The sequence below is a fragment of the Sander vitreus genome, chromosome 21 (assembly GCF_031162955.1).
Source record: "Sander vitreus isolate 19-12246 chromosome 21, sanVit1, whole genome shotgun sequence".
NCBI classification, from domain to species: Eukaryota; Metazoa; Chordata; class Actinopteri; order Perciformes; family Percidae; genus Sander; species Sander vitreus.
Genome location: NC_135875.1, coordinates 27786934 through 27812519, shown reverse-complemented (window position 1 = coordinate 27812519; position 25586 = coordinate 27786934). Strand labels below are relative to the sequence as shown.

Genomic DNA, 25586 nt, shown 5'->3' with positions numbered 1-25586 from the left:
TGGCTTTTGGGTTAGGTGACCTCTGCCAGAACGTTTTTTCCGTTTTGAATCCCATTATCTGCATTTCAACATACATTTACAGAGACTATTGTGATACAAAATCCAGGAAATAATTAAGTTGATCATAATGATAAATTCTACCACAAAGAATAGTACAATAGTATGTATAAGAAATAAATGTCTTATTGTATAATATAGGGACTGATTGCCAAGACTTGAGAGAATCATTTTATAAAGTCAGAATGTGAATGTTTTGTGTGTGAATCAAATTTAAATAATATGAGATTTAATTTCCACAGACACACAGACACACAAACTAATCAGGGGTAAAACAGGTGATAAGCATACGGTGCCCTAGGGGGGTCCGGGGGCATGACCCCCCGAAGATTTTTTTACATTTTAAGTTAAAACCATCAATCTGGTGCACTCTGAGAGCAAAAATAACAGCAACAATGTCTGTTTCTCTACCCCTTTAAAATATTTTTAATGATGGAGTCTAATCCCCAAAGACTCTGTACATTTCATATTATGCTATCTACAATAAATATTTGCATATCTGTAATGAAGTCTCTCCTGATTGAATTACAGGTAGAGGACAGGGTAGTGATCAACTTGACACATCTCCACCCTGGTGGACAATAAGGATGAATTTTATTCTAACTCTCTCTATAACCCTATTACCTCAACTTGGCTCCGTCAAGAAAACTGTATTCATTAATTCTCATGTACATCTTTTATTATTATCAACAAGTCAAAATCACCTGGCCCTTCATACAGCACATAACCTACCTGCAACGTTGTACTGCTACTGCTTCCCTATCTCACCTCTACCTCATCTGTCCTCTGATATGAAAACAACTGAGTTATGATCATATTGAGTCTGACATTAAACTAGCAGCCAGAGAGTCTGCTTATCATACACTGCTGACAGAAAATGCTGCAGTTTAAAGTGGACCCGTTTTTATGGTACACAGAATGTTGTACATTAAATATTTAGCTAACAATCCGAAGTTACCTAGTTAGCATTTTTAGAGTGTGCACGTGACGGTCCTGGACGCGGGTGCGCACGTCCACACAGGCAGGCTCTCTCCTGCTCATCTGTGGCAATGACGGTTCACGAAAAAAAATAATAACAAATGAATTTGAAAGTGGGGGGGACACAAACAGGATTCTGAAAAATGTGGGGGGGGGACATGTCCCATCTGTCCCCAGTGGAAGTTACGCCTTAGGGCAGATTCATTCACTAATAATACTTACATACTAGTAGCATCAATTCATTGTTGGTTTGGGTTTACATATGAGATTTGTTGATGGAAGAAAACTGTAGAATATCATCAGTGTTATTTATTAACCATTATCAGGACAGTGGGCATCTTGATAGCCTGGATGTGTTTTGTTTGTCTTCGTAAAGACAGACAGCACATTACAAGTTATTAGCTGTTTATCTCCTTAGGACTGTGTTATTTATCCATGTTTGAGCCACGCTTGGCACAAATGCACATGCAGCTCCAAAGCCTTGTAGGTGCATTACATATTTAATGTGTTTACAAGTTATTGCACAAGCACCAAATGTTGTGGATGCAGTTTCTGTTAATGAGGTCTGGGCTAGGGCTGTTTAGAGAAGTCTCTACGAGGCTTGAGATACAATAACATGCACACGTGACCCCTATTTTCCACCACACGTGTCTGCGCTGCGTTCCAGAGGCAATCACAACCATTCAAGTCAATGCTTGATAATCCACAACCGCGTCACGGCGCATCCCAGAGGCGTGCATGAAGCAGCTCTCCGCTAAAGATAAGCGTCAGGTCTATTTTCACGTGAGCCACGGGGCGTTCAGACAGCCGGGCAGGAAGGGACACCCCCCAATATCATATACAGTCATGTGAAAAAATTAGGACACCCATGCTGAAGTTGACTAAAAAGAGGAATACAAAAATCATAAATAAAGTTCCCTTGGCCTTTGGAATTAAAGCCCCACATCATCACATACCCTTCACCATACCCCCACATCATCACATGCCCTTCACCATACCTAGAGATTGGCATGGTTGTATTTCAGTTAGCCTAATAGCTGGTTTGATTTGCATTGAGAGATGATCTTATGGAAAGTACCCCATGCCAATCTCTAGGTATGGTGAAGGGTATGTGATGATGTGGGGTATGGTGAAGGGCATGTGATGATGTGGGGTATGGTGAAGGGCATGATGATGTGGGGGCTATGTTTAATTCAAAGGGCAAGGGAACTTTATCAGGATCATAGTATCCTGGATCCATGAAATAACTGGCCTTTAAAAATAAAAAGTCTGCCTGCCTCTATGGGGGCTGTACTGACTTATGCCCCCTGTATTTTAAGGAAGAACATTTATTTTTTTTACGATACATTATTCATTCACAAAGAAAATTGGTGTCCATTTTTTTAATTAAGGCATTAAGATCAATTTGCAAAAGATGATTTTTTTAATTCCTTTTTTTTAGTCAACTTTAGCATGGGTTTCCTAATTTTTTCACGACTGTAATGCCTTCTCTACAACACGATGAAAGATTCATCTTGACGGTGGAAAACATAATATCACATCACAGATCCTTTTCATAAGGATATCACCAGAAAAGAGAAGGCATGGAGTTTAATTACAGGAGTGCCTGGAGGGAAAAAAGTTCTATAGAGACATTAAAAGCTACAATTTAGGGAAGGCAAGACGCCCCGCTTCTGAGACGCTCCGGTGTGGCCTGGTTTTAGTGTAAAGCCACTTTTCTCACTGAAAAGATACATAAAATAGGGTTGTAGTTATGCAGCAGGATTAGCAGTTCCCTTTCAAATGGTGCCCCATTTGTAAGGAACATGCATTTGTGGGATGAGCAGCAGCGCTGAGTATGTGGGTTGTGCCCATGAAAAATTTACCAAATCTTCTCTGCCAATGCCAAACAGCTTATTCTGCCATTGACTCATTTGGTGTTTGGTGGATTGGATGATTGAAGTTTGAAGAAACAAGACATATTGTTTATGTAATTGATTCATTTCACAAACAGGAGCCTCAGTAGCGTGTGGAAGAACCATACCCAGCCACAACAGCCTGGCACCTCCTCCTCATGCTGGTCACCAGCCTGGTCACACACTGCTGTGGGATGGCATCCCATTCTTCAACCAGCATTTGTCGCAAGTCAGCCAACGTGGTTGTGTTGGTCCCTCTGGCACGAACAGCACACCCAAGCTGATCCCAAAAGTGTTCAATGGGGTTGAGGTCAGGACTGCTGGCAGGCCCATTCCCATCCTCTCCACTCCCACATTCTGGAGGTAGTCTCTGATAAACCCCGCCCTGTGGGGGCGAGCGTTGTCATCTTGGAGGATAGAGTTCAGTCCCAGACTGTGGAGATATGGGATTGCCACTGGTTGCAGAATCTCATCTCTATATCTCTCTACATTGAGATTGCCTCCAATGATGACAAGCCTCGTTTTTCCAGTGAGGGAGATGCCGCCTCACACCATCACACTGCCTCCACCAAAAGGTGTTACTCTATCGGTGCAGCAATCAGCATAGCGTTCTCTGCGTCTTCTCCACACTTTGACCCTACGATCAAACTGCCGTAGGCAGAATCATCCAATCATCCAAACACCAAATGAGTCAATGGCAGAATAAGCCGTTTGGCATTGGCAGAGAAGATTTGGCAAATTTTTCATGGATGAAACCCACATACTCAGCGCTGCTGCTCATCCCACAAATGCATGTTCCTTTCAAATGGGGCACCATTTGAAAGGGAACTAAACAGGCTTTCCAATGGTATAAGATTTATTGCAAAAAAGCATTGTTACCACAGAGAAATAATCTACCCAACGCAAATTTACTAGTGAAATAAGTTATTGTTATAGTGATTACATTATTATTAAACATTTAATTTTGAGATATGGCCTTAGCAATAAACAAGCCGTTCTTTAATGTCGCCTACTGTTTAGCACCCTTCTTTTATTTTAACTTAAAAAGTATCGGTTCAGGCACCGTTAAGGCACCGGTACCGTTTTAAAAGTACCACTTTAGCACCGGTATCCAAACCAAACAATACCCAACCCTAATATTGACTCTAGATTCAAATGTGTGACTAGATTAAATATATAATAAACAAATACAAATCTTAAATTCAAGTTCATAAAGTCATTTATGCAGCGTTAGAGGTTTTATATAAAGTCAGTGGTATATTTTGCTCTTAAATTGTAATAATTTATTTAATAAGAACTTGCCTTCTGTCATATGATTAAAACAAAGAGCTTTTTTAGGTGTGCTGTCTGAGGTGCTGGAGGGAGGGTGGGGGGGGGGGTCGCAGTGGGAGGTTTGGGGCCACAGCAGGGGTCTCAAATGTCAAATCATGGAGGATCACTAGTTATACAACCATTTTATTTTAGTATACTACCAGGAGAGTCCCGCACACTGACCATTACGCAAGCAATAATTTATTTAGAAAAATACAACGTTTCGGTCTCAGACCTTCATCAGGTAAATTCACACATTCACCTCAACCATAACCTTAAATAGTTTGGTTGACTAACCAGGACCAAAAAGTGGCACTCCCATCACGGACCGTGAACAGGAAAAGGCAGTAAAAATGCCACTCAGTACATTTAACAACAATAGATAATCAGACCAGTTATGTTATAGGCTCATGATCAATGCATTGTCATTAGCCCAGTATTTTTCTACTCTTAATCAGAGAGGACATAGTCCATTCAAAAGTGGATCATTATATTATTAAATTACATTATAACAGTCCATATGCACCTGTACAATGAACAGTTGCTGAGGATAAACTAATACGGAAAAAAGGAAAAAACATCAAATTAGCATAACATGATATTGAGATTAAATTCATCATTAAGGCCTTTTGGCGATAGGGTCTGCAAAGTAAATATCCAATATGACTCGCGTCTTTTTAGTAGCAAGTCTTGGTTGCCCCCCCCTTTTTGGAAGACTGACTTGTTCAATGCCACAAAAATGCAATGATGAGATGTCATGTTTATGATCATTAAAGTGTACCGCGACCGGGTTATCCCGGTCGTTTCTGCGAATAGAGCTCTTATGTTCGCTAATGCGTTGTTTTAACTGCCTTATGGTCTTACCTACATACACCAGACCACATGGACACGTTAAAATGTACACTACATGAGTGGAGGCACAAGTGATGACACTCTTAATTGGAAAAATCTTGTTATTGTGGGGATGGCAGAAGTTCTGTGCACCTTGCACATCCTCCACAACGGTAGTTGCCAGTAGGTAATGGGCTTAATAATCTTTGCGAAGCTCTCCTTGGCTTGTATCTCGCAACGTCAGCGTGAACTAGAAGATCTCTGAGATTCTTCTCACGTTTGTATACGAAGAGCGGCAAGTCATTCACAACATGTGAGAGGTCAGGATCTGATTTTAGAATGTGCCAATAGTTTTTAAAAACTGGACGTATGGTATGTGAGAGAGGAGACTAAGCAGTGATACAAGTCACAGAAAAATGTTTTTCTTTTTTCTTGCTTTTCTTTAGCAGGTCTGACCGAGGTTTATTCAGGGCTGTTTTGTAAGATGTGTCAACCCATTCTATTGGATAACCTCGCTGTACAAATCTGTCTTTCATGTCATTTGCTTTTTCCATATAATCCTCAGTGGTCTCACATATTCTTCTGAGTCTAAAAAATTGGCTTTTGGGTAGGCCTCTTTTTAGTGGGGTGGGGTGAAAACTACTCACCAAAAGAAGAGTGGTTTTATCAGTCTCTTTTCGATATAATGTGGTAGACAGTGAACCATTCTTTATAAAAACCCACAGGTCCAGAAAATGGACCCTCTCCTGGCTATAGTCTACTGTGAACTTCAAAACATCATCAAAACTGAACAGTTTTGACCGCTGTGGAGGATGTGCACAGTGCAACAACACCTATAAGACACAGAACTTCTGCCATCCCCACAATAACAAGATTTTTCCAATTAAGAGTGTCATCACTTGTGCCTCCACTCATGTAGTGTACATTTTAACGTGTCCATGTGGTCTGGTGTATGTAGGTAAGACCATAAGGTAGTTAAAACAACGCATTAGCGAACATAAGAGCGCTATTCGCAGAAACGACCGGGATTACCCGGTCGCGGTACACTTTAATGATCATAAACATGACATCTCATGCAGTTGCTGAATCCATCTCCATTTCAGTCACTTTAAAAGATTTTCGCAATGCCCCCCCTTCTCGAAGGTCCCCGCGTCGCTACCAGAATGAATTGCATCGCTGCTCACATAGACAATGAATGGGAAGCGGGGAAATTATGCTTGACAGTGGACATGTACCATAACCCTTGTGTGGGTGTAGGTGAAAAAAGTTGGTGCTAAATGGTGCGTTAGTGCAGAGACAGGTTCAGAAAGTTGGAATTGTAAAAGTGTAATACTGTGTGTGTGTGTGTGTGTGTGTGTGTGTGTGTGTGTGTGTGTGTGTGTGTGTGTGTGTGCGCGCACGAAAGAGAATGAGTGACAACATTGTCACATTCTTCCACCTAGCTGATGCAGAGCTGTCACCTCCACCTGTATCAAAACTTTAAAAGAATACATATAGACTTTGGCAAAATGTTGAATATATTTACATCTGCATAGACTTGCATGTGCACACACACTGTCGACACACATGAACCTGTGAGTGGGGTGCTCAACCCCCTGTTGTGCTCCCTCACACACCTATCTTCCCTTTTCTCTTTGTTTTAATTCCTTCTCCTCGTCTGCCACACCTTTCACCCGGCACACATTGCCTCTCCACACCTCCCACTGCCTCCTGTTCCCTTTGCCTTTCATCTTTCCCTGTCAGGTTAGCCATTTGAAGGTGTGTGTGGGGTGAGGAGGGGTGAAGAATCAACTCAATCTGACACAATCCATCCCAGAATCATTAACAGTAAGGCAACGCCACTGCTCCCCACTTAATGAGACATTTCTGTATATTTTGTCAGCAGAGTACAACGAGTGCTTTAAAGTGAACGGCAGATAGTGTATGGGGTCATGTATCGCTGCAGGTTGTTTCTATAACTCTACAGAAGACTTCTATGGTTGTTTAAAGACCTTCAGATGTAGTTTGGCAGGTCAAACTGAGTGCAAGCTTGACAGACTTTGCCTGGGTAATCAGTTTGATAGAGTAGGTACTCAACTCCTTAGGTCTAAGAAAGAACAAGGCAAAAGCACCTTAATGACAACCTTCCAGATTTATTCCCACCATCCGCCTTTTCAAAAATAATGACAAGCGAGACCGAGGGAGAGAAAGAGGTGGAGGTCTGGAGGAAAGAGGCGAGAAAATACAATAACGCAACAAACAATCTGAAAGAGTGATAGTGTTCCTGTCCTTTTAAAAAACAAGCATCCAGCTCCAAAATGAAGTGCATCACTGAATAAATCAGTCTCAGGTTAATAAAGTTGTCATCCGTTTGATTTTCCTGAGGAAGAAGTACGGCGAGAAAAGAAGAAAACAACTGCAGAAATATGACCCCGTCAGCATTATCTCTTTATTTTATTGTTTCCGAAGAGGTCACCGTGAACACAGCTCCTTCAGCTGCAGCTTTTTCCTCCAACATTTCCTTTACAATTAGAGTTTATTCTTTATTTTTATGACTGTAAGTCAAAAACCATGAAGCTTTGGCACTTTTGTAAATGAAGAAGACTGTACAGATAGAGAGCTAAAACAGTGAGAGGCAGGTTTTCCGTTTTACACAGAAACACACATTTTACATCCCACCAAGCACCATACACCAATAACAGATGCAAGTCACTGCTGTTTAGAGTTTTCACTACTTTGTTCCTCCAGTCCATTGCCGTTTAATTGTTATTCTTTCTCTTTTCTTTTCCTCCTTATTTTGTTATTTTTCGGTCTCAATCACCAATTAAAGTCACTCAGCTGTCCTGATTGGACCTGAGACTGCTTAACCCAGTTAATGTGATACGCAGCGCAGACAAAGTGATGGCCACCAGTGACAGCATTACTATTCATGGAGCTGATTTCAACTGTCCCTCACAACAATGAAAAAGGAGAGAGAAGAGTAGGAGAGCAAGGGTGCCCAAAACACCGCAGAGAGTTCAGCAGTCTAGTGCCAACTCAAAGACTTTACCACAAACAGCATTGGTGTACAAAATGATCAGCCAAGTTTAATAAATGACCTGTTATTTCAATTACTCTCTCTAAAATAAATGCCATATTACATATTATTACTTACACTGCTTTGCCTCTCAAAGTCCAACACCACGTCCACGTCGTGAGAGGCGGTAACAGCTATAAGTATGGGATTGCCAGGCAGGGCAAAGTATGGAGGGATGCCATTGAGGCCACCCGGGCCGTTACGTTAGCCATGAAGGTCTGCCTGGACCCATCCGGAAACACGCTGGCAAACGGGGCTCTGGTGAAGCTAGATGGGCCAATCACCCGTCCAGTGGATAAATATGATTACAGAAACATTCATGGATAGCATTCAGCAATGTTTGGAAGTAGAAGGTGTCTCCCCCCAGACAAATATGACGCTGGACAACTCAAGCCGGAAGGACGTTGCTCAGCTGACCCCCCTTCTTACAACCAAAAACAGTACAAAGATAGGCTCATGGAAGGTTAGAACAATGTACCAAGCCGGTAAAGCATCTCAAATAGCAGCGGAAATGAAGCAGTACAACCTCTTCCTAATAGGACTCAGTGAAACTAGGTGGACTCAATCAGGCAAAACTCAACTTTCTAGTGGAGAAACAATAATATACGCGGGACATGACCAGGATAATGCCCCATACAGAGGGAGTGGGAATCATGCTCTCTAGAGAAGCAGCCAGGTCACTGACGGAGTGGGAGGCAGTAAATGCACGTATCATCACAGCAAGGGTCTATACCAAGATAAAGAAACTCACCATCATCCAGTGCTATGCACCTACAAACGAAGCAGATCAGCAATCAAAAGACAACTTATATGATGTACTACAGCAAGTCCTCAAGAAACAGAGGAAGAAAGACATCATCATTCTGACAGGAGACTTCAATTCCAAGATAGGCCAAGACAACAACAGAGCAGACAGAACAAATAATGGGTAAACACGGTCTATGGGAAATGAACAATAACGGAGAACAATTTTCAGATTTCTGCGCATTCCATAATCTAGTTATAGGAGGCAGCGTATTTCCACATAAAAGAGTGCACAAAGCCATGTGGGTCTCCCCAGACCACAAAACGGAAAACCAGATTGATCATATATGTATCAGTAAGATATAATGTTAGCCTTCTCCAAGATCGGAACATCAGAGAGAAATTCCAAATCACACTCTCAAACCGGTTCCACCCCCTGAGCAGACTGGAAGAACACCAAACCATGGACCAACAATGGCAGAACATGAAGAGGGCATGGATAGAAGCATGTGAGGACACATGCGGGAGAAGGACAAGGCAACACAAGGAGTGGATCACAGGAGAAACTCTGCAGAAAATTCAAATGCAAACAGGCAAAAGACACTCTTAGCAATAGCCGCACAAGAACTGCAAAAGCGAAAGCACAGCAAGACTACATTATGATAAAAACGAACATCAAGAAAGATAAAAAACAATTATTTAACAACCTAGCAACCCAAGCAGGAGCTCAACACAACATGAAGAAGCGTTATGATACCACACGGAAATTGGCTGGTAAACGCAAAAGCCCAGATAGGCCAATACTAGACAGAGATGGAAAAACACTCACAGAGCAAGAAGACCAGATGAAAAGGTGGGCTGAGCACTTCAGAGACATACTGAACAGACCCTTACCAACTGAACTGGCCAACATCTCTCCAGCTGTACACCCTCTACAGGTTAATACCAACAAGCCCACCAAACAAGAAATAAGAAAGGCTATCCAAAAACTGAAAAACAAAGCACCAGGGCCCGATGGAATACCCCCAGAAGCCATCAGAGCAGACCCAGAAACGGCAACAACACTACTTCACAAACTCTTTGGACACATCTGGGAGGAGGAAAGATTGCCAATCGACTGGACAGAGGGATAACCTGGTGAAACTCCCCAAGAAAGGAAACCTGAAAGATTGTAACAACTACAGGGGCATCATGCTTACATCTGTGCCAGGGAAGATTTTAAGCAGGATTGTTCTGGAAAGACTCTCAAAAGAACTGGATAAACAACTCCAAGAGCAACAAGCAGGCTGCCGCCAAGATAAATCGTGTACCGACCACTGTGCCACCCTCCGCATCATCATAGAACAGACCCTGGAATGGAATACATCTCTCATCCTCACATTCATAGATTTCCATAAAGCATTTTACAGCTCAGACAGAGAGAGTTTATGGAGACTCATGGAACATTATGGCATCCCGAAGAAGTTCATAACCATCATCCAACAGCTGTATCTACAATCATCCTGTAGAGTGATACATAATGGAAACCTCACAGACAGCTTTACAATAGAGATAGGAGTCCGACAGGGCTGCTTACTGTCCCCTTTTCTCTTCCTTTTGGCAGTTGACTGGATTATGAAGGCAACCATATCTGAACAAAACTTGGGCATCCAATGGACGATGTGGTCCCCCCTAGAAGACCTGGACTTCGCCGATGATATAGTCCTGCTGTCAAACACCGAAACACAAATGCAGACCAAACTCACAAAACTTGTCAGAATTGCAGTTACCACAGGACTTCACATCAATAAAACAAAAACAAAGGTGATGACCATAAACCACAAAATAGATGCCATTAAACTGGACGGAGAGGCACTAGAAGAGGTGGACACATATACATACCTGGGAAGTATTGTCGGGAAAGATGGAGGTAGCGACAAATACATACAAGCAAGAATAGGGAAGGCAAGGACAGCCTTTCTAATATTGAGGCCAATATGGAACGCAAAATACATCTCCACAAATACGAAACCCTGCATCTTCAACTCCTTAACTTTTTAAAAGTGTATGTCATATTCGTAATAGTTTGGTAATTCCGAGACAAAATAGCACACATGTTAAATATCAATTTATTTTCCTACAGTAAAGATGGTGGGTGGGGTTCTAAAATGAACATTTCAGTGACAAGCGGGACACGAACCCGGTCTCCATGGTGAAAGTCCTGTGTTGTTTGACCCATCCACCCCCCCAACCTACCTCCCATGTTGTGGAGAGACTTTTTTCATGCATCTGCCCCAGGAAGGCCTCTGGACCGGATGGCATCTCTGGGCACCTATTGAAATCTTGCAGCAAAGAGCTGGCAGAGGCATGGTGCCCCATCTTTCAGAAGTCTCTAGACATTCACTCTGTTCCCTCTATCTGGAAAAACTCTACTATTATTCCCGTACCTAAAAAAGCAAGCTGTAAAGAGAATAATGACTACCGTCCTGTAGCACTTACGTCACTGGTGATGAAGTGTTTTGAGAAAATTATCATACATTCTATTCTACCTCATACGCATGCCTCCTATTCGTTGATTTTAGCTCAGCTTTTAATACGCTGCAGCCACATTTGTTAATTAAGAGGCTGAATGATTTTATCAAATCACTCATTCTTAACCAATCGTAGACAGCAGGTCAGCGTTAATGGGACTCTATCTGAATCAAAAATGTTGAGCACAGGAGCCCCTCAGGGCTGTGTAAGCTCACCCATGTGACCCATCTGATTATTTTATGGAAATTGAAAGGTTTGTGAATTGGTGCGACGATAACCATCTTGTTCTAAATGTTTCCAAGACTGAAGAGATGGTGTTTGACCCTTGGGGAGTCGGTGACCACAGGCCTGTGGTCATCCACAACCAAACCATCACTCAGGCCCACTCATATAAATATCTTGGTGTTTCTATTGACGAGTCACTAACCTGGAGCACACGTCGACAGTCTCTGCTGCAGATTGCACCAGCGGTTGCCGTTTGCGAATTCATGGCGTAGATACAAAAATGATGTTGATATTTTATCAAGCAGTCCTGGAGAGCCTGGTCAGGTACGGTATTACAGCTTGGTTTGGTAATCTCCCTGTGCAATTGAAAACTAAACTGTTATGATTGATTCATACTGCATGGAAGATCATTGGTGTTAAAGAGCACTTATCCATGCAGAGTATTTATGAACAGGCTTCTTTGCGACAAGCAAATAGAATCGTTAGTGACACGTCTCACGTTCTGCACGCAGAATACGAGCTGCTGCCATCCAGTAGGAGGTTTAGAATTCCTCGCTGCAGACTTAACCGTTTCAAAAACTCATTTATCCCAGTGTCTATTAAGCTTCTAAATAGCCGCAAGGAATAGGCAGAACAGGCCTGAATGACGATGAAGATATGTAATTGTTGTATTTGTGATCGCTCTTTCTTTTTAATTTAATTTAATTTATTTATTTTGAGTACGTTTAACCAGTGTATTGCATGACACCGTGTTGGGTTTTTATACACAATCAGGACCATAGTACGGTCTGTGGTATAGTATTGTGCAGTATTTGTTGTTTGTACATGCTGTCTGTGTTCATTTGTTTTTACTATGGCTGCAGCATGGGCTGAGTGCCCAAGACAAATTTCCCACGTTGTGGGACAATAAAGTTAATCTTGATCTTGATCTCCCGACGCGGAATTCCGGGCTTTCATACCACTCCCTACCGTTGTCGCTCTTAATACTACGTCATCTTCACGCGCCGCGGAGCTGCTGCTCTGCCCGTGCAGACGCTGAGGGGTGCGTATTGCTTACTGAGAGCCACTGACCAAGCGTCCGTATTTTACGAGGCTTACAAATAACTATCAGAGACAACACAGGTATCTGTAGAGCGGTAACCACATATGTACACATGTTGTGCAGTGTGGCAGAGGGAGAGTGAGTGAGTCGTTTGGCCTTTACCCTCGAGATTATGGGTCTTGCAATGACACTTCCTGCTGTGTGTGTGTGTGTGTGTGTGTGTGTGTGTGTGTGTGTGTGTGTGTGTGTGTGTGTGTGCACAAACAGGCTCGCAAGGAGAAAGAGGAACATATACTGTAGGCTTCAGAAACTATGATGAAGCGTAAACCACACATGGAAAAAAGTAGATTGAGATAGCATTTTCTTCTCTTGATTTTAGCTCATCAAGAGAAGACTCACGCTGGCTTGTTTCACCCCTTTTTTTTTTCCTAAAGTGACACAAACACGCCAGGCAATGCTCTCATCTCCATTGATCTGCAGTGTACACGAAATGGTTAATCCTCAGCACTGAGAGGTATAAGACACAGCATGAAGGTTGCAGCTTTGTGTATCAGCCCTCTATCTTGCAGAGCTGCCCTTTGTATCCTGTGCTTGTTATCTTGATTCTTCGCATGCTGTGGCTGGAAAATAACGTGTGTGCGTGTGTTCAAAGATGTGTTTGGATGTATGTCTGCCATATTTGTGTGAGAAATGAGCCTTCCTGTTTCTATGGGTGTATGCTGGACTCCCAGAGAAGATGGAAGCAAGGCTAATGCCCAGAGAGAGAGCCTCATCATTTTCAGAGGGGTGGCTACAAGTGGAGTTGGAAGTTTGGGTGGTTGGGTGAAGTGTATCCCACTGGGTACAGGATAGCCCCTCTGTTGGAATTTTAGCTCGGCAGCCCCAAGACTAGATGGCTGTGTCAGGAACCTGCTGGGACATCCACTCAGCCTTAGCCGCAGACAAACATCCCAGAATTTGAATGATACTAAGCTAAGAAATGAATGATGAGATGGGGCAAAGAAACAAAAAGTGGGCTTAAACTTTAGTCTCAGACTAGGTTTTTATTTTTTAAGTTTATATATTGTAAAAAACATTTGTGACAGAGCACATTAATGGACATCAGTATAAAATGCAAGATGTAAATTAGCAAGAATGCTAATTTACATCCATAGTCCCTAGGCAGGTAACAAGAACAGAACATCATGTCAAGTTAAAAGTGATCACAGTTCTGGTTTGCCTTAAGCCATTGTCTGAGAAGAGTCTTAAAAGTGTAATAAGTAGTGCACTCCCTTATTGCACGTGCTAGACTATTCAAATATTTACTTTCTGACAGACACTCTGCTGCCCCTGTAGTAACCCACAGTCCCCTCTGGTGGCCCTGATGCCACTGTCAGTCCTCTTTTTAATTAATTACATTTAACTTTTCTAAATTAAATTGTACAGTGTTTGACACGTTTTTCACATGACTTTTAAAGGTTAATGTAGAATCTGACGTGATCCCAAGATAATTGAACTCATTTACTATGTCAAGCTCCTCCCCTCTCAGGTTTTTTGATATTCGATAAAGACATGAGATGGGTCATTGCAGATGTAAGAATTAAGAAGGGCTTCTTGAATGTATTTTGCATAATCTGCATTATTTGAAAATGCATTTATTTTACATGCATCAGATAGGTCATTAATATATATTATGAATGCAATTGAAGAAAATAGAGCCTTGTGGGACACCTACAGGACAGTTAAGGTCAGGAGATTTGGTGCCGTCGACACAAACACATTGCTTTCTATGGGATAGATATGATTTCATCCACAAGTGTGTTAATTTCGATGAAAGAACCTGGTGGTTGAAGGTATCAAATGCCTTCTTCAAGTCTAGAAAGACAGCATCAAATTGCATGGGATGGAGAGAGGTGTAGACTTTATTTAAATGTTAAGTCAGTAGCATTGCTACCCACTTCTCAGCGAACTTAGGTATAACCAAGAGGATGCTGATTCACCGGAGTTATCCATGTCTGTTTTTCCCCCAGATTTAGAAAGTTCATTCTTTATATTCTTTAGAAGTGGTGCAGGAGTGAATTGTGTGACCCTGACTCACGGAGCTGCACTTGTCTTTTGAGGACTGTAGATATAGTGATAATTACAGAATGGATGGAATGATATAAATGTATGCACATAAAAATAATTAAAATCTACTTTCAATTATGCAGGTCAAGTCTGATTTCCATACTAGAAAAACTAAATTGTTATTGAAAAGTTCATACTGTAGGTCATTTGGAGTAAAGGTAAAATGTTGGCAGATAGCTACTAAATCCACAATACAGTAAATACACTGCTTTGCTTATCCTATCAGCTCATGTCTGTGCCTGTGGCCTGTATCTGAGGGCCACTCTGCTGCCTTGTCTCCCCACACAAAAGAGCACCTTGCCAGTCACGTAATCCTCTCAGACCCCCTATAGTGCCTGGAGCTCTGAATCTCCCCCCTGGAGACCGCAGCTAACCACTAACCATTTTTAGCATCTGTGAAGTTGTCACTAAACAATGAGTGGAGAGATTTTAATTGTATAGTTGTCCAGGGGTCTAGAGAAGGGGCTTATTTTTTAATAGCATGTTAATATATTATGCAGACATTTTCAGTGATGTTCAGGGATTTTTCTGAGGAGATGAGGCAGAGCGCAGAAGGTTAAAAAGGGAAGAAGTGGTGGGGGTGTTCACATCCTTCCAAGAATCTCCCCCAAAGCTACAGTATCTGTGCTGCTTTTTACAAACTCAAATCAGTTACACCAGAGAGCGCAGTTTGTCTCGTTTCCCGGTTTCTTCTGTGCCGGCGAGAACGGAAACAAGCCTCTGAAGAACAACTAGGCATTGAACTGCTATTAACAACACACACACACACACACACACACACACACACACACACACACACACACACACACACACACACACACACACACACACACAGCTAATGAAACAGCTATACATTGCTTTTCATGGCCCACGATCTGAAGAACGTAGTAATTTAAATGTAGGTCTCTTTCACATCTGTACTTTAGGTCACTTGGTGCAGACTAAAGAATTTACCTTTCAATTCTGAACCGGTCATGTTCATACAGACTATTATTAATCAAGAGGTGGAAATATGTATGTATGTAACGTATGGACTGGCAGTTTTAGTAGTTTCATCCTGCATCATCAGCACTAAGTGGAACACTACATTTAATCATGTGTGTTTACATGGACAAGAATGTTACAGTTATGATCATATTCAGGGTTTGATATTTAAATGGCACACAGAGAAATCAGGTTATTCATATGTCTGTACAGGCTCGCCGACAGCTGTCTGCCCAACACAGTCTCACTCCCTACTTGTCAAATGTATGTATGTCAAGTAACCCTGACACAATAAAATACCAATAATGAAAAAATAGTGTTTTATACTAAGCACTTTGATTTGCCTTATATATACTATATAAAATACCTACAGTTGAGTGTTTAGAACTACAGCCTGATGGCTTGTTTGACTCATTTTAATTTGTTTTAACTTGTAGGCCTACTGTTGTGAAAAACAATAAACTATAGGTATACAAAGAGAAGCATTTTTTACTTTATTTTCCATACATACTTATTTAAAAATGTAATTTTCTAATTTTGCAGTTGATGACTATTAACAGCAAATACTAAAAGGAAAAAAACATGAGCATATTTATGTGTGGGACTTAGTTTGATTTAATATCACACTGCATTATTAGTTGTTTTAAATAAATGACTTTTTTGAAATATCAATTTATGGTAGGCCTAACATATTAATTATTATATTCAGAAGATGATCCTCATCAATCACTATGGTTACAGCTCGTAGCCATCCTAACCTTTGTAGCCTTTACTGAGACTATCTTTTCAAAATGAAGAAGGGACTAGTTTTAGGAAGCATTTTCAGGAAATTAAAAAGATAATCAGATATTTGCTGAGGTTTTTCTTCACAGAGTAAGATGTACTGTATATAGCTTTGTATATACAACATGTGTTTTGGCATTTTTGACACACTTCTACCTCGGCCTACATACTGCACACGGACAAAACTCACACATCTCATTCAACCATTTCACAAACTGAAACACATGTCAAGTAGCTCTTATCCTCTGGCAGAAGATATGGGTAAACTGAACATTTCTAAACTATAGGCCTAATTTGGACCTACCGCAATTAAAACTTGAAATAATGTTGCTTGAGGCTGCAGGGGAATAGCTTCATGATATATTATATGGTTGTGTGTTGCTCTTGTCACTGTTTGTGAAAGATGAACAACAGATTGTGGCTGATAATGTGCTTCAGTCTGACTACATATCACTTTGTTTATGTTTTTTTTTTATTGTAAGTCATCATCTGTATGATAAAACAATATGCCAAGTGTTATGTGTGAAGCATTTGAACTCAAGGCAGATATTCCTCTGGGGAAAATAAAGTATCACCTGCAACATGGTCTCCATGATGTGTAAAAATGAAAACGTTGTCATAGGACTATAGCAAAGACATCATTGGAAAGGTCTCAACCTGGACAGTAACATATGTCAGTCTGAAGAGGATACATCACTCCTGCTTTGAAATATTGACCTCTGAACCTTGAACCCAGTCCATCTTTGAAGGCTTGTCATTTAGCAACAGAAGGTACTACACACATAGGACCAGCTGTTATAGAAGGTACTACACACATAGGACCAGCTGTTATAGAAGGTACTACACACATAGGACCAGCTGTTATAGAGGTACTACACACATAGGACCAGCTGTTATAGAAGGTGCTACACACATAGGACCAGCTGTTATAGAAGGTACTACACACATAGGACCAGCTGTTATAGAGGTACTACACACATAGGACCAGCTGTTATAGAAGGTCCTACACACATAGGACCAGCTGTTATAGAAGGTACTACACACATAGGACCAGCTGTTATAGAAGGTACTACACACATAGGACCAGCTGTTATAGAGGTACTACACACATAGGACCAGCTGTTATAGAAGGTACTACACACATAGGACCAGCTGTTATAGAAGGTACTACACACATAGGACCTGCAGTTATAGAGGTACTACACACATAGGACCAGCTGTTATAGAGGTACTACACACATAGGACCAGCTGTTATAGAAGGTACTACACACATAGGACCAGCTGTTATAGAGGTACTACACACATAGGACCAGCTGTTATAGAGGTACTACACACATAGGACCAGCTGTTATAGAAGGTACTACACACATAGGACCAGCTGTTATAGAGGTACTACACACATAGGACCAGCTGTTATAGAAATCTCTGGACCTCAGCTGTCATGTAGATATGGAGTCTTCAGCAGATGTTTTAAACGTTATTACGGTGCATAACTTACTGGAACAAAGCTGATCAACGTGTTGTTGCTGGTGACTAAAACACTGATTATATACATTGAACATGTACATTAGTGATACTGTTGTTAAAAAACCCGCTGATCGCTGTCTGGTTAGGTGAATGAATGCCGCATTGCATTGTGGGATATCAGCTTTGAATGCGCCCAGCTCGGATCATATCGTAATGTTCTGTATTACAGCTGATAGATGTAGCGTTATAGTTTAAAAAAATATAAATAAACAAACAAGCAATCCAGCTTCCCTGGCCGAAATAGACCAAAATAATAACATTAAAAGAAATACATATAAACCGTGACAATATCTGGTGAATAATGTTGATTAAAACAGCGGTTATTGGGCTAAAAATACCAATAATAAAACTATCACAGATTTGGAGTTAAGGGGGCGTGTTTTTTCTTTCGTGGATATCTGACGTGAGGGATTAACATGAATGTCTATCTGACGGACCCCCTCGTCGAAAAATAACGCGATGGATACCCCCCTGGTGTTGAAAATTAACGCCAGGGTTACTTGACCATGCGTCATACATTTGACGAGTAGGGAGTGAGACTGTGTTGTGTTGGTCTGCTCTGAGCACCCCCCCTCCCCCCCAACAAACAAACATGTTTTTGCATTGTGCAGTGTTATTAATCGTTATTTAATTTTTGTTATTTTAGTTTTTTTTAAATAAAAACCACAGCTTAGAGTGTTTTTGCATTTCTGCCGCCACAATTCTTTAAAAGAAAAAAGGATTTAGCACAAAATATGTTTCACTTTCTCCTTTTCAACTGATGTCATTGTTACGTTACATTTATGAAAAAGACACAATTTTATTGATGGTAAACATGTCAAATTTAACAAATAGTAACCAAAAATAGGTCGGGGAAAGACTCCCTTAAAAAGAGTTAGGACACCTTATAAACTTTGTGAAACACTGTCAATGACAAATTATATATACACAACATCATTATTCGTGCCTTGTAATTTCGACAAATGTATTTCTTTCTTTGTGTAAAAATCATTATAGATCACAGAATAGATCGGTAAAATGAGAAACTACAGACGTGTCTCCTTCATCACCGTCTCACTACTTCCTTCTCCGAAAACAACAATCTGTAGCCTAGCAGGGTCTTACAAAACACTTCAGCCTAATATTTTCATGACCTGATCAACCTGATATGATGAAAGTATGCTAGGGCAACACATCAAATGATAAGAACAGCTGATTTCAGGCCCATAAATACTTTGCGTCCATAATCACTGATCCCCTGGTGGATAGATAACCCATTGCAACTGGTTTTCCACACACGGTGCTTAGGGCCCCATGTTCACTACGTCATCTCGTGGGATTTCATTCCAGCAAAGGCCAGAGCACGGCCCCCTCAGGGCTCAGTCACGGACCTGCCTGGGCCCCAGCAGGCAGGCAACAGGGTGAATCATGTCGTTTTGTAATTTTACTCTGGGATAGTTACTACTCTGTGGTCGCTACATTTTTTAATGAGAAACTGCCTGTAACACATGGTACAGTACACAAGCCCTGATATCCCTGTTTCAATTCATTTTCACTTTCTGTTGTGTCAAGGAGAATCCCTGCACTTAGTGATGCATATATGTGTTACCATGGTTACCAAATGATCTTGCATAAATACAGTATATATGCCAATACTGATTTATTGCCAGTTGATGATGATAGATTTAATATTATTTTTATAATTTGGATTCATCTACAATCACCATTACACAAACATTTTTGTATTGTTTTTATTTTATTTTAATTTTAATTTTTTTTTGGTTTATTTTTTGTTATTTAGTTCTGTATGCAGATATTGTTTTGGTGTTTATTTTCTTTTATTTCTTTTCTTTTCTGTACGTCGTGAAATGTTTTAATATTGTCTGATTAAATGTTGTTTTGGACCCCAGGAAGACTAATGGTGATCCTTATACAAATTATAAAAATAAAATACACAATCCTGTGGTTGGTCCGTTTTTATTTTTATACTACAAACAAACAAACCAAGTTCAATTTAACAAAACCCAACAGGATAGGTGTAAAAGCACCCTGAGTCATACTTTACATCTGAGGATGTCAATACTTTAAAATAGAGCCTTATGGTTTCAATTAGTTATGTTTCATTAGTTGCATTGATGAATTGATAGGGGTTGGGTAAGTATCTTTGCTGTTGGCTGAAGTTAGTCATGTTTTGGTTTCATCCAACGATAAAAACAAATCCTCTTGGCAATAAAATTGGAGCATAAAGTAATAGCTCTGTTAGTGTTTTACTGTTGCTGGGAGGGTGGGGGGGGAGACAATAAGCAAAGACAGAAAAGGTTCTTTGCCACCACGTCATTTTAACTTAGCCAGTCAGCGAAGCTGAGGACCTACTTGATACTTGAAGGGCATGTTATCATCTAACATAACAGCATGGTATGGCAACTTCAGTTCAAAGAGCAAAACAAACTCTTCAAATTGTTAACAATGCAGGGAAGGTGATTGGCAAGTCACAGAAACAACTTTGCAATATATTTCACAATGCTGTACACAGAAAGGCTAAACATCTACTGGCAGGTGTGAGTTCCTCACACCCACTACACTCAGAGTGTGAACTGCTCCCATCTGGCCGTCGATTTAGGCTCCCAAGGTCATACAGGCATTGGACAAAGAATGACTGCATCAGGGAACACTTGTTATTTTCTAAGATTTGCTCTCTTGTATTTGTATAACACATTTGCTGCTACCTGCCCATTTGCACTATTGTATTCTGTATATTCTGTATGTTTTTAATGTTTTAATGTGCACCTTTCCTGTACTTGGTAGAAGCCAAAGACAAATTTCCACTGAGGTGGACAATAAAGTAAATCTAATCTATTTCATTACAATCATGGTATGAAGAAGTTGTCAGGTATTATCTCCTATGACAATTCCAGGAGGTTAAAGTAGGAGTTTATGAAACATACTTAAAACAGATGATAACTTTAGAACATCCAATCAGTAGCTGGAGAGATGCCAGTTCACCTTCTGAACTGATGAAACCTTAGGGGTGTGTGTGTGTGTGTGTGTGTGTCAAGTAGTAGTGCATTTTTTGGATTCATGTCTGGAATTCCATTCAGTCTTTGTTAGATACAGAATGAAATAAAATTGCTGAGGATGGCCTACCTGTAAGAACAGCTGTGGTCTTCTGTGGCTGGGATGTAGACAAAATTTGAGGAGCTTCTGTTAGACTGTCAGCATCTCTCTCCGTCTATCCAACTGTCTGAATGAAGAAAGATAGACACAAATACTCTTCAATAGACTCACTTCAACCTTTCATGTAGTAAAGTCAACAAACACTTATCATCCTTGACGTAAAACACACACAGGTCCACGCATCAACACTGGCAGCTGCACCATATAAACAGCAGAGACACTGGAGGAACTGGGGATTCAGTGCCTTGCTCATGGGCAGCCTGACAGCAGCAGATTTCCCATGAGCCTTAGCTTGGGTCAATGCTCTAACCTTAGAGAGAGCTGTCAATATTCAACGGTGATTACTTTTCATCAATATAAGGTTAGATCTTAAGGAAACGTATGGCAGGAAGGTATAGAGGACACACATTTAATAGCAGAGACAAGAAACAAAGGTGACTTTACCCTCCACCTCCATCAATTCATCCAGCAACTCTCACTCTCTCTGTAGTGGACATCTACCAAGACTAAAGCTTGTTTCAAGTCCATGACACCTTTTCTTTATCGTTCCGGCTTTCATTTTCCAGGTAAGTTCTTTCTTAGCATTACATGCTATTCATGACACAAAGCATGTGATACAAAGGTCAATACATACATGCACACAGACAAGCCAGGGATCGGCCACTGATGCAGTGCTAAATAGCGCTGGGCAGTAAAATGGAATTATTTGATGGATTCTATCTTTACTGTTGGTGTAAAATGTCTACATATCATATCATATCATTGGGGCGCCCTGGAAGCTCACATGGTAGAGCGTGCACCCCATGTACCAAGGCTCAGTCCTTACCGCAGTGGCCTAGGGTTCAATTCCGACCTGCGGCCCTTTACCGCATGCCATCCCCCTCTCTCTCTCTCCCGTTTCCTGTCTACAACTGTCCTATCAATTAAAAATAAGAATTGCAAAAAGAAAAATCATTGATAGCGGTCTATATTACCCATGAACTGGGACATGAATAGTTAGACTATATGCGTTATCCCAGTGTATTCAAGATTCCTTTTATTGTCATCCAGCAAAACACAGAAATGTCAAACATGAACGAGATCACGAGCATGGCTCCTTTTAAAAACAGATTCAAAACAGGGTAATACATAGAGCTCTATGAATATATATAAAATACGGAATAAATCATTTCCAGCAGAATATTTGTTTGTACGACTATGTGATGTATTGCACTTGTAAATGAAGAAATAGTATTGCACATTTGCATAGTAAAGCACAGTTAAGTGGTTGTTTAGTTGAGTTTAGTAGTCTGATAGCAGCCGGGTAAAAGCTGTTTTTACGTCTTGTCGTGCTGCAACGCTGGCTGGGTTATCTCCTGCCTGAAGGCAGGAGGGAGAACAGGCATTGACATGGGTGGGTGGAGTCTTTTAAGATGCTGGTGGCTTTAGTCAATAGTGGCTTTTGGGCCAGATCCTCAATCGCTGTCAGTGTGGCCCCAATATTCCTCTCTGCTGACCTCACCACTCTCCTCAGGGCTTTCCTATCTGAGGTGTTTGTGCTCTCATGCCACAGAGAGATGTTGCGGGTCAGAACACTCTATGGTGCCCCTGTAGAAAGTGGTGAGGATAGATGGACTGAGGTGAGCCTTCTTCAGCCGCCTTTTTCACTAGACTAGTATGGGACTGTTGGGACTCCTGCTGCTGCATCACATTGAAAATCTCTGGTTGTGAGAGGTGAAGCTATAGGAGTCAACTAAACAGTTCAGATGCTACTTGTGTAGTTAAAGCCTAAACGGAACTTCATTTTATTACACTGTATACCATACTATACTGTGATAGTGTATATAATACTAGTGTCACAATAACAAAATTTTGACTTTGATGCAATACTGAAACAAAAGATTAAAATGATACCACAGCAAAAACCTAAAAAAAAAGAAATCAGGAAAAACTAATGGAAAAGTAGACAAAACATGAAACTTAAAATTCTTTTCTCATTCATTTAAAATGTAAACTGTATTAATTGAAATATTTACATGATATGCAGTAATATGATGCCCCCTATACTTGAGAGTTAATATTTGCAACCAGATACCACTTACATCATTTAATAAGACGTTTTTTTTTGGTAAAACAGCACTCGCGTATTGTACCCCTTTAACACCGAGGGCTCAACCAAAGTTGAACCAGGGTTGACTTTGTGTTTGAGAAGGTTAACCCGCGTTGACTCGGCTTCTTCGAGTGGTGGGTCAGACACGGGTTGGACACAAGTCGATTTCAGTGTGAATTGCACACAACCAGGGTCGCTAACAACCGGTTCAAGAAAAATTAGGCCTGTTGGAGATGAGCCAGGTCTGCGCAGAATCAATCACTGGCGATCGCCGCCCAATGCATGCCGGTTAGATCTGTGTCCGACTTGATCCCAACTTGCTCTGACGTCATGTACACGTGGGCAACGATGACCTCACGAGATCAAGGCGGCCGCAGTTCTGAGACGTAGGCGCTGTAGTTGCTTTACCCCGAATACAAGATCCAGGGGGACCCAGGGCATGCTGGGAAACGTCGGCCTCGCAGCTGATCTAACAGCTGATTGTTTCAGAATCGACTCAACATGATGACGTTTTATATAAACTTTTTATTGATTTTGATTTGGAGGGATTTTAACTGCTATTAGTCTGATTTAAAGGCTTATTCTGTACAGAACACATGTGTGGCTGATAATGATGTTTAGAAGTCAGAGAGAATAAATCTGAATAAATCTCAGATTACAGATCATCTACAATCTGTTGGTAATTAAAGTCAACAGATCGCATGTAGAGCATTTTAACAGCTACTCTGTCATAATAAAAACAGCTGGAGACTGTGTAGGAGCTGATATATGGGTCTGATAACATTTTATTAAATCGGACCACAGTGTTTCTGTCACTTCCTGTTCAGCCTGAAGGCTGCTGGAATCGGCTGGAAAATGTCTGACTTGACAGCAGATTTTTGTCACCGGCCCCTACTGCTTCCACCTGCTCTCGTCCACTTTACAGGCGAGGTGCAGTCCATCTCGAACAAGCCTATTGTCATTGGTTGGAAATGGGGACGCAGAGTCATGGTTTGTCACAGGTTGCCGCGGCTTATAAACAAACGGTGTGATGGCAGCATGACTGTTTTCAGCTACAGTGGAGGTTAAACACTATTTGAATAACTTTGATATGTGCCAGGCTCCTGACCGTCTGTGGTGAGGAAGAAATTAAGGTAGATGACCAGGACGGTAAACACCTCATGAGAGTTTACTTATTTTGTTTTAATGAATTATTAATAATTAGATCAGTCTAAGAGCTCCCATATGTTTTGATTGACTTTTATATGAGACACTGAAACAGCAATCTCAACAGAGGGACAGAAAAGACTGCTGATAATTGTTGACGGAGTGTGTTGTGAGTGTGTTTGTGGTGTATCTTGAGTGAGTGAGTGCTGGTGATGCTGTCATTGGACTGCTCCGGGCAGCAGAACTGCAGACAAATGTATAATATAATTAAAGTTGCAAGCAGCGCTGGACGGGCCCTTGCACCTCTGTGCGTGTCGGGGTTACTGGCGGACGCCACTTCTTGCGACCATGCATTTGCGTGGCACTCAGACACCGCAAATCGTCACCAATGAAAAGGGAACTCCCTGCTGAGTTCAATGATACCTCACACAAGACTCTACGTCATACAGTTCATTAGCTGTGAAAGGGGGCATGGGGCGGGTCAAACCATCACCAATTAAAAAGGATCTCTCTTCTGAGTTCAATGATACCTCACACAAGGGTCTACCTTAAATGGTTCAAATGTTATGAAAGGGGGCGTGGCTTAAGCATAGGGGGCGGGTCAAACCGTCACCAATGAAGAAGGAACTCTCTACTGAGTTCAATGACACCTCACACAAGACTACCTTAAACGGTTCAAATGTTATGAAAGGAGGCGTGGTCTGAGTAATTGGGCGTGGTTAAAGTATAGGGGGCGGCTCAGTATCACGTGTCGACCACACATTATAAGTTTCATGTAAATCGGATGATGTTTGTGATATAAGACGCATTTCCTGTTGCCAGCGGGGGGGGGGGGCTATGACCAAAAGTCAATATTGGCCTGTAGATGTCCTCAGACCGGGCAGATACGACAACGTACACTCAAGTTACAACAATTTCTTTGTTCATTGCTAAACACTCAAAATGGCCGCCACGCCACGCCCACACCGTTTGACGAAAAGTTTTTCTTTTAATAACTTTTCATCTTTAAGGTGTGTAAATTTTAATAAGATAAATTTGAAGTCCGCTGGATGAAATTTCTTGGAGGTGTTCGTTAAAGTATAGCACCTTGACTTTTAGGCCTACTTCCTGTTGCCACTAGGAGGCGCTATGACTTTAAATAAATATCG

The 25586-nt window shown here is 41.2% G+C and overlaps 1 protein-coding gene across 3 annotated transcripts in view; it reads right to left on the bottom strand.

Annotated features, from left to right (window-relative positions):
* The window catches only part of LOC144536574 (RNA binding protein fox-1 homolog 3-like), a 790727-nt gene that overhangs the window by 652355 nt on the left and 112786 nt on the right, over positions 1 to 25586 (bottom strand). For all 3 annotated transcript variants that reach the window (XM_078279785.1, XM_078279787.1, XM_078279786.1), the window contains exon 2: positions 21174 to 21270. The gene's annotated coding sequence lies outside the window, so the exon portion shown is untranslated. The remainder of the gene's footprint in view (positions 1 to 21173; positions 21271 to 25586) is intronic.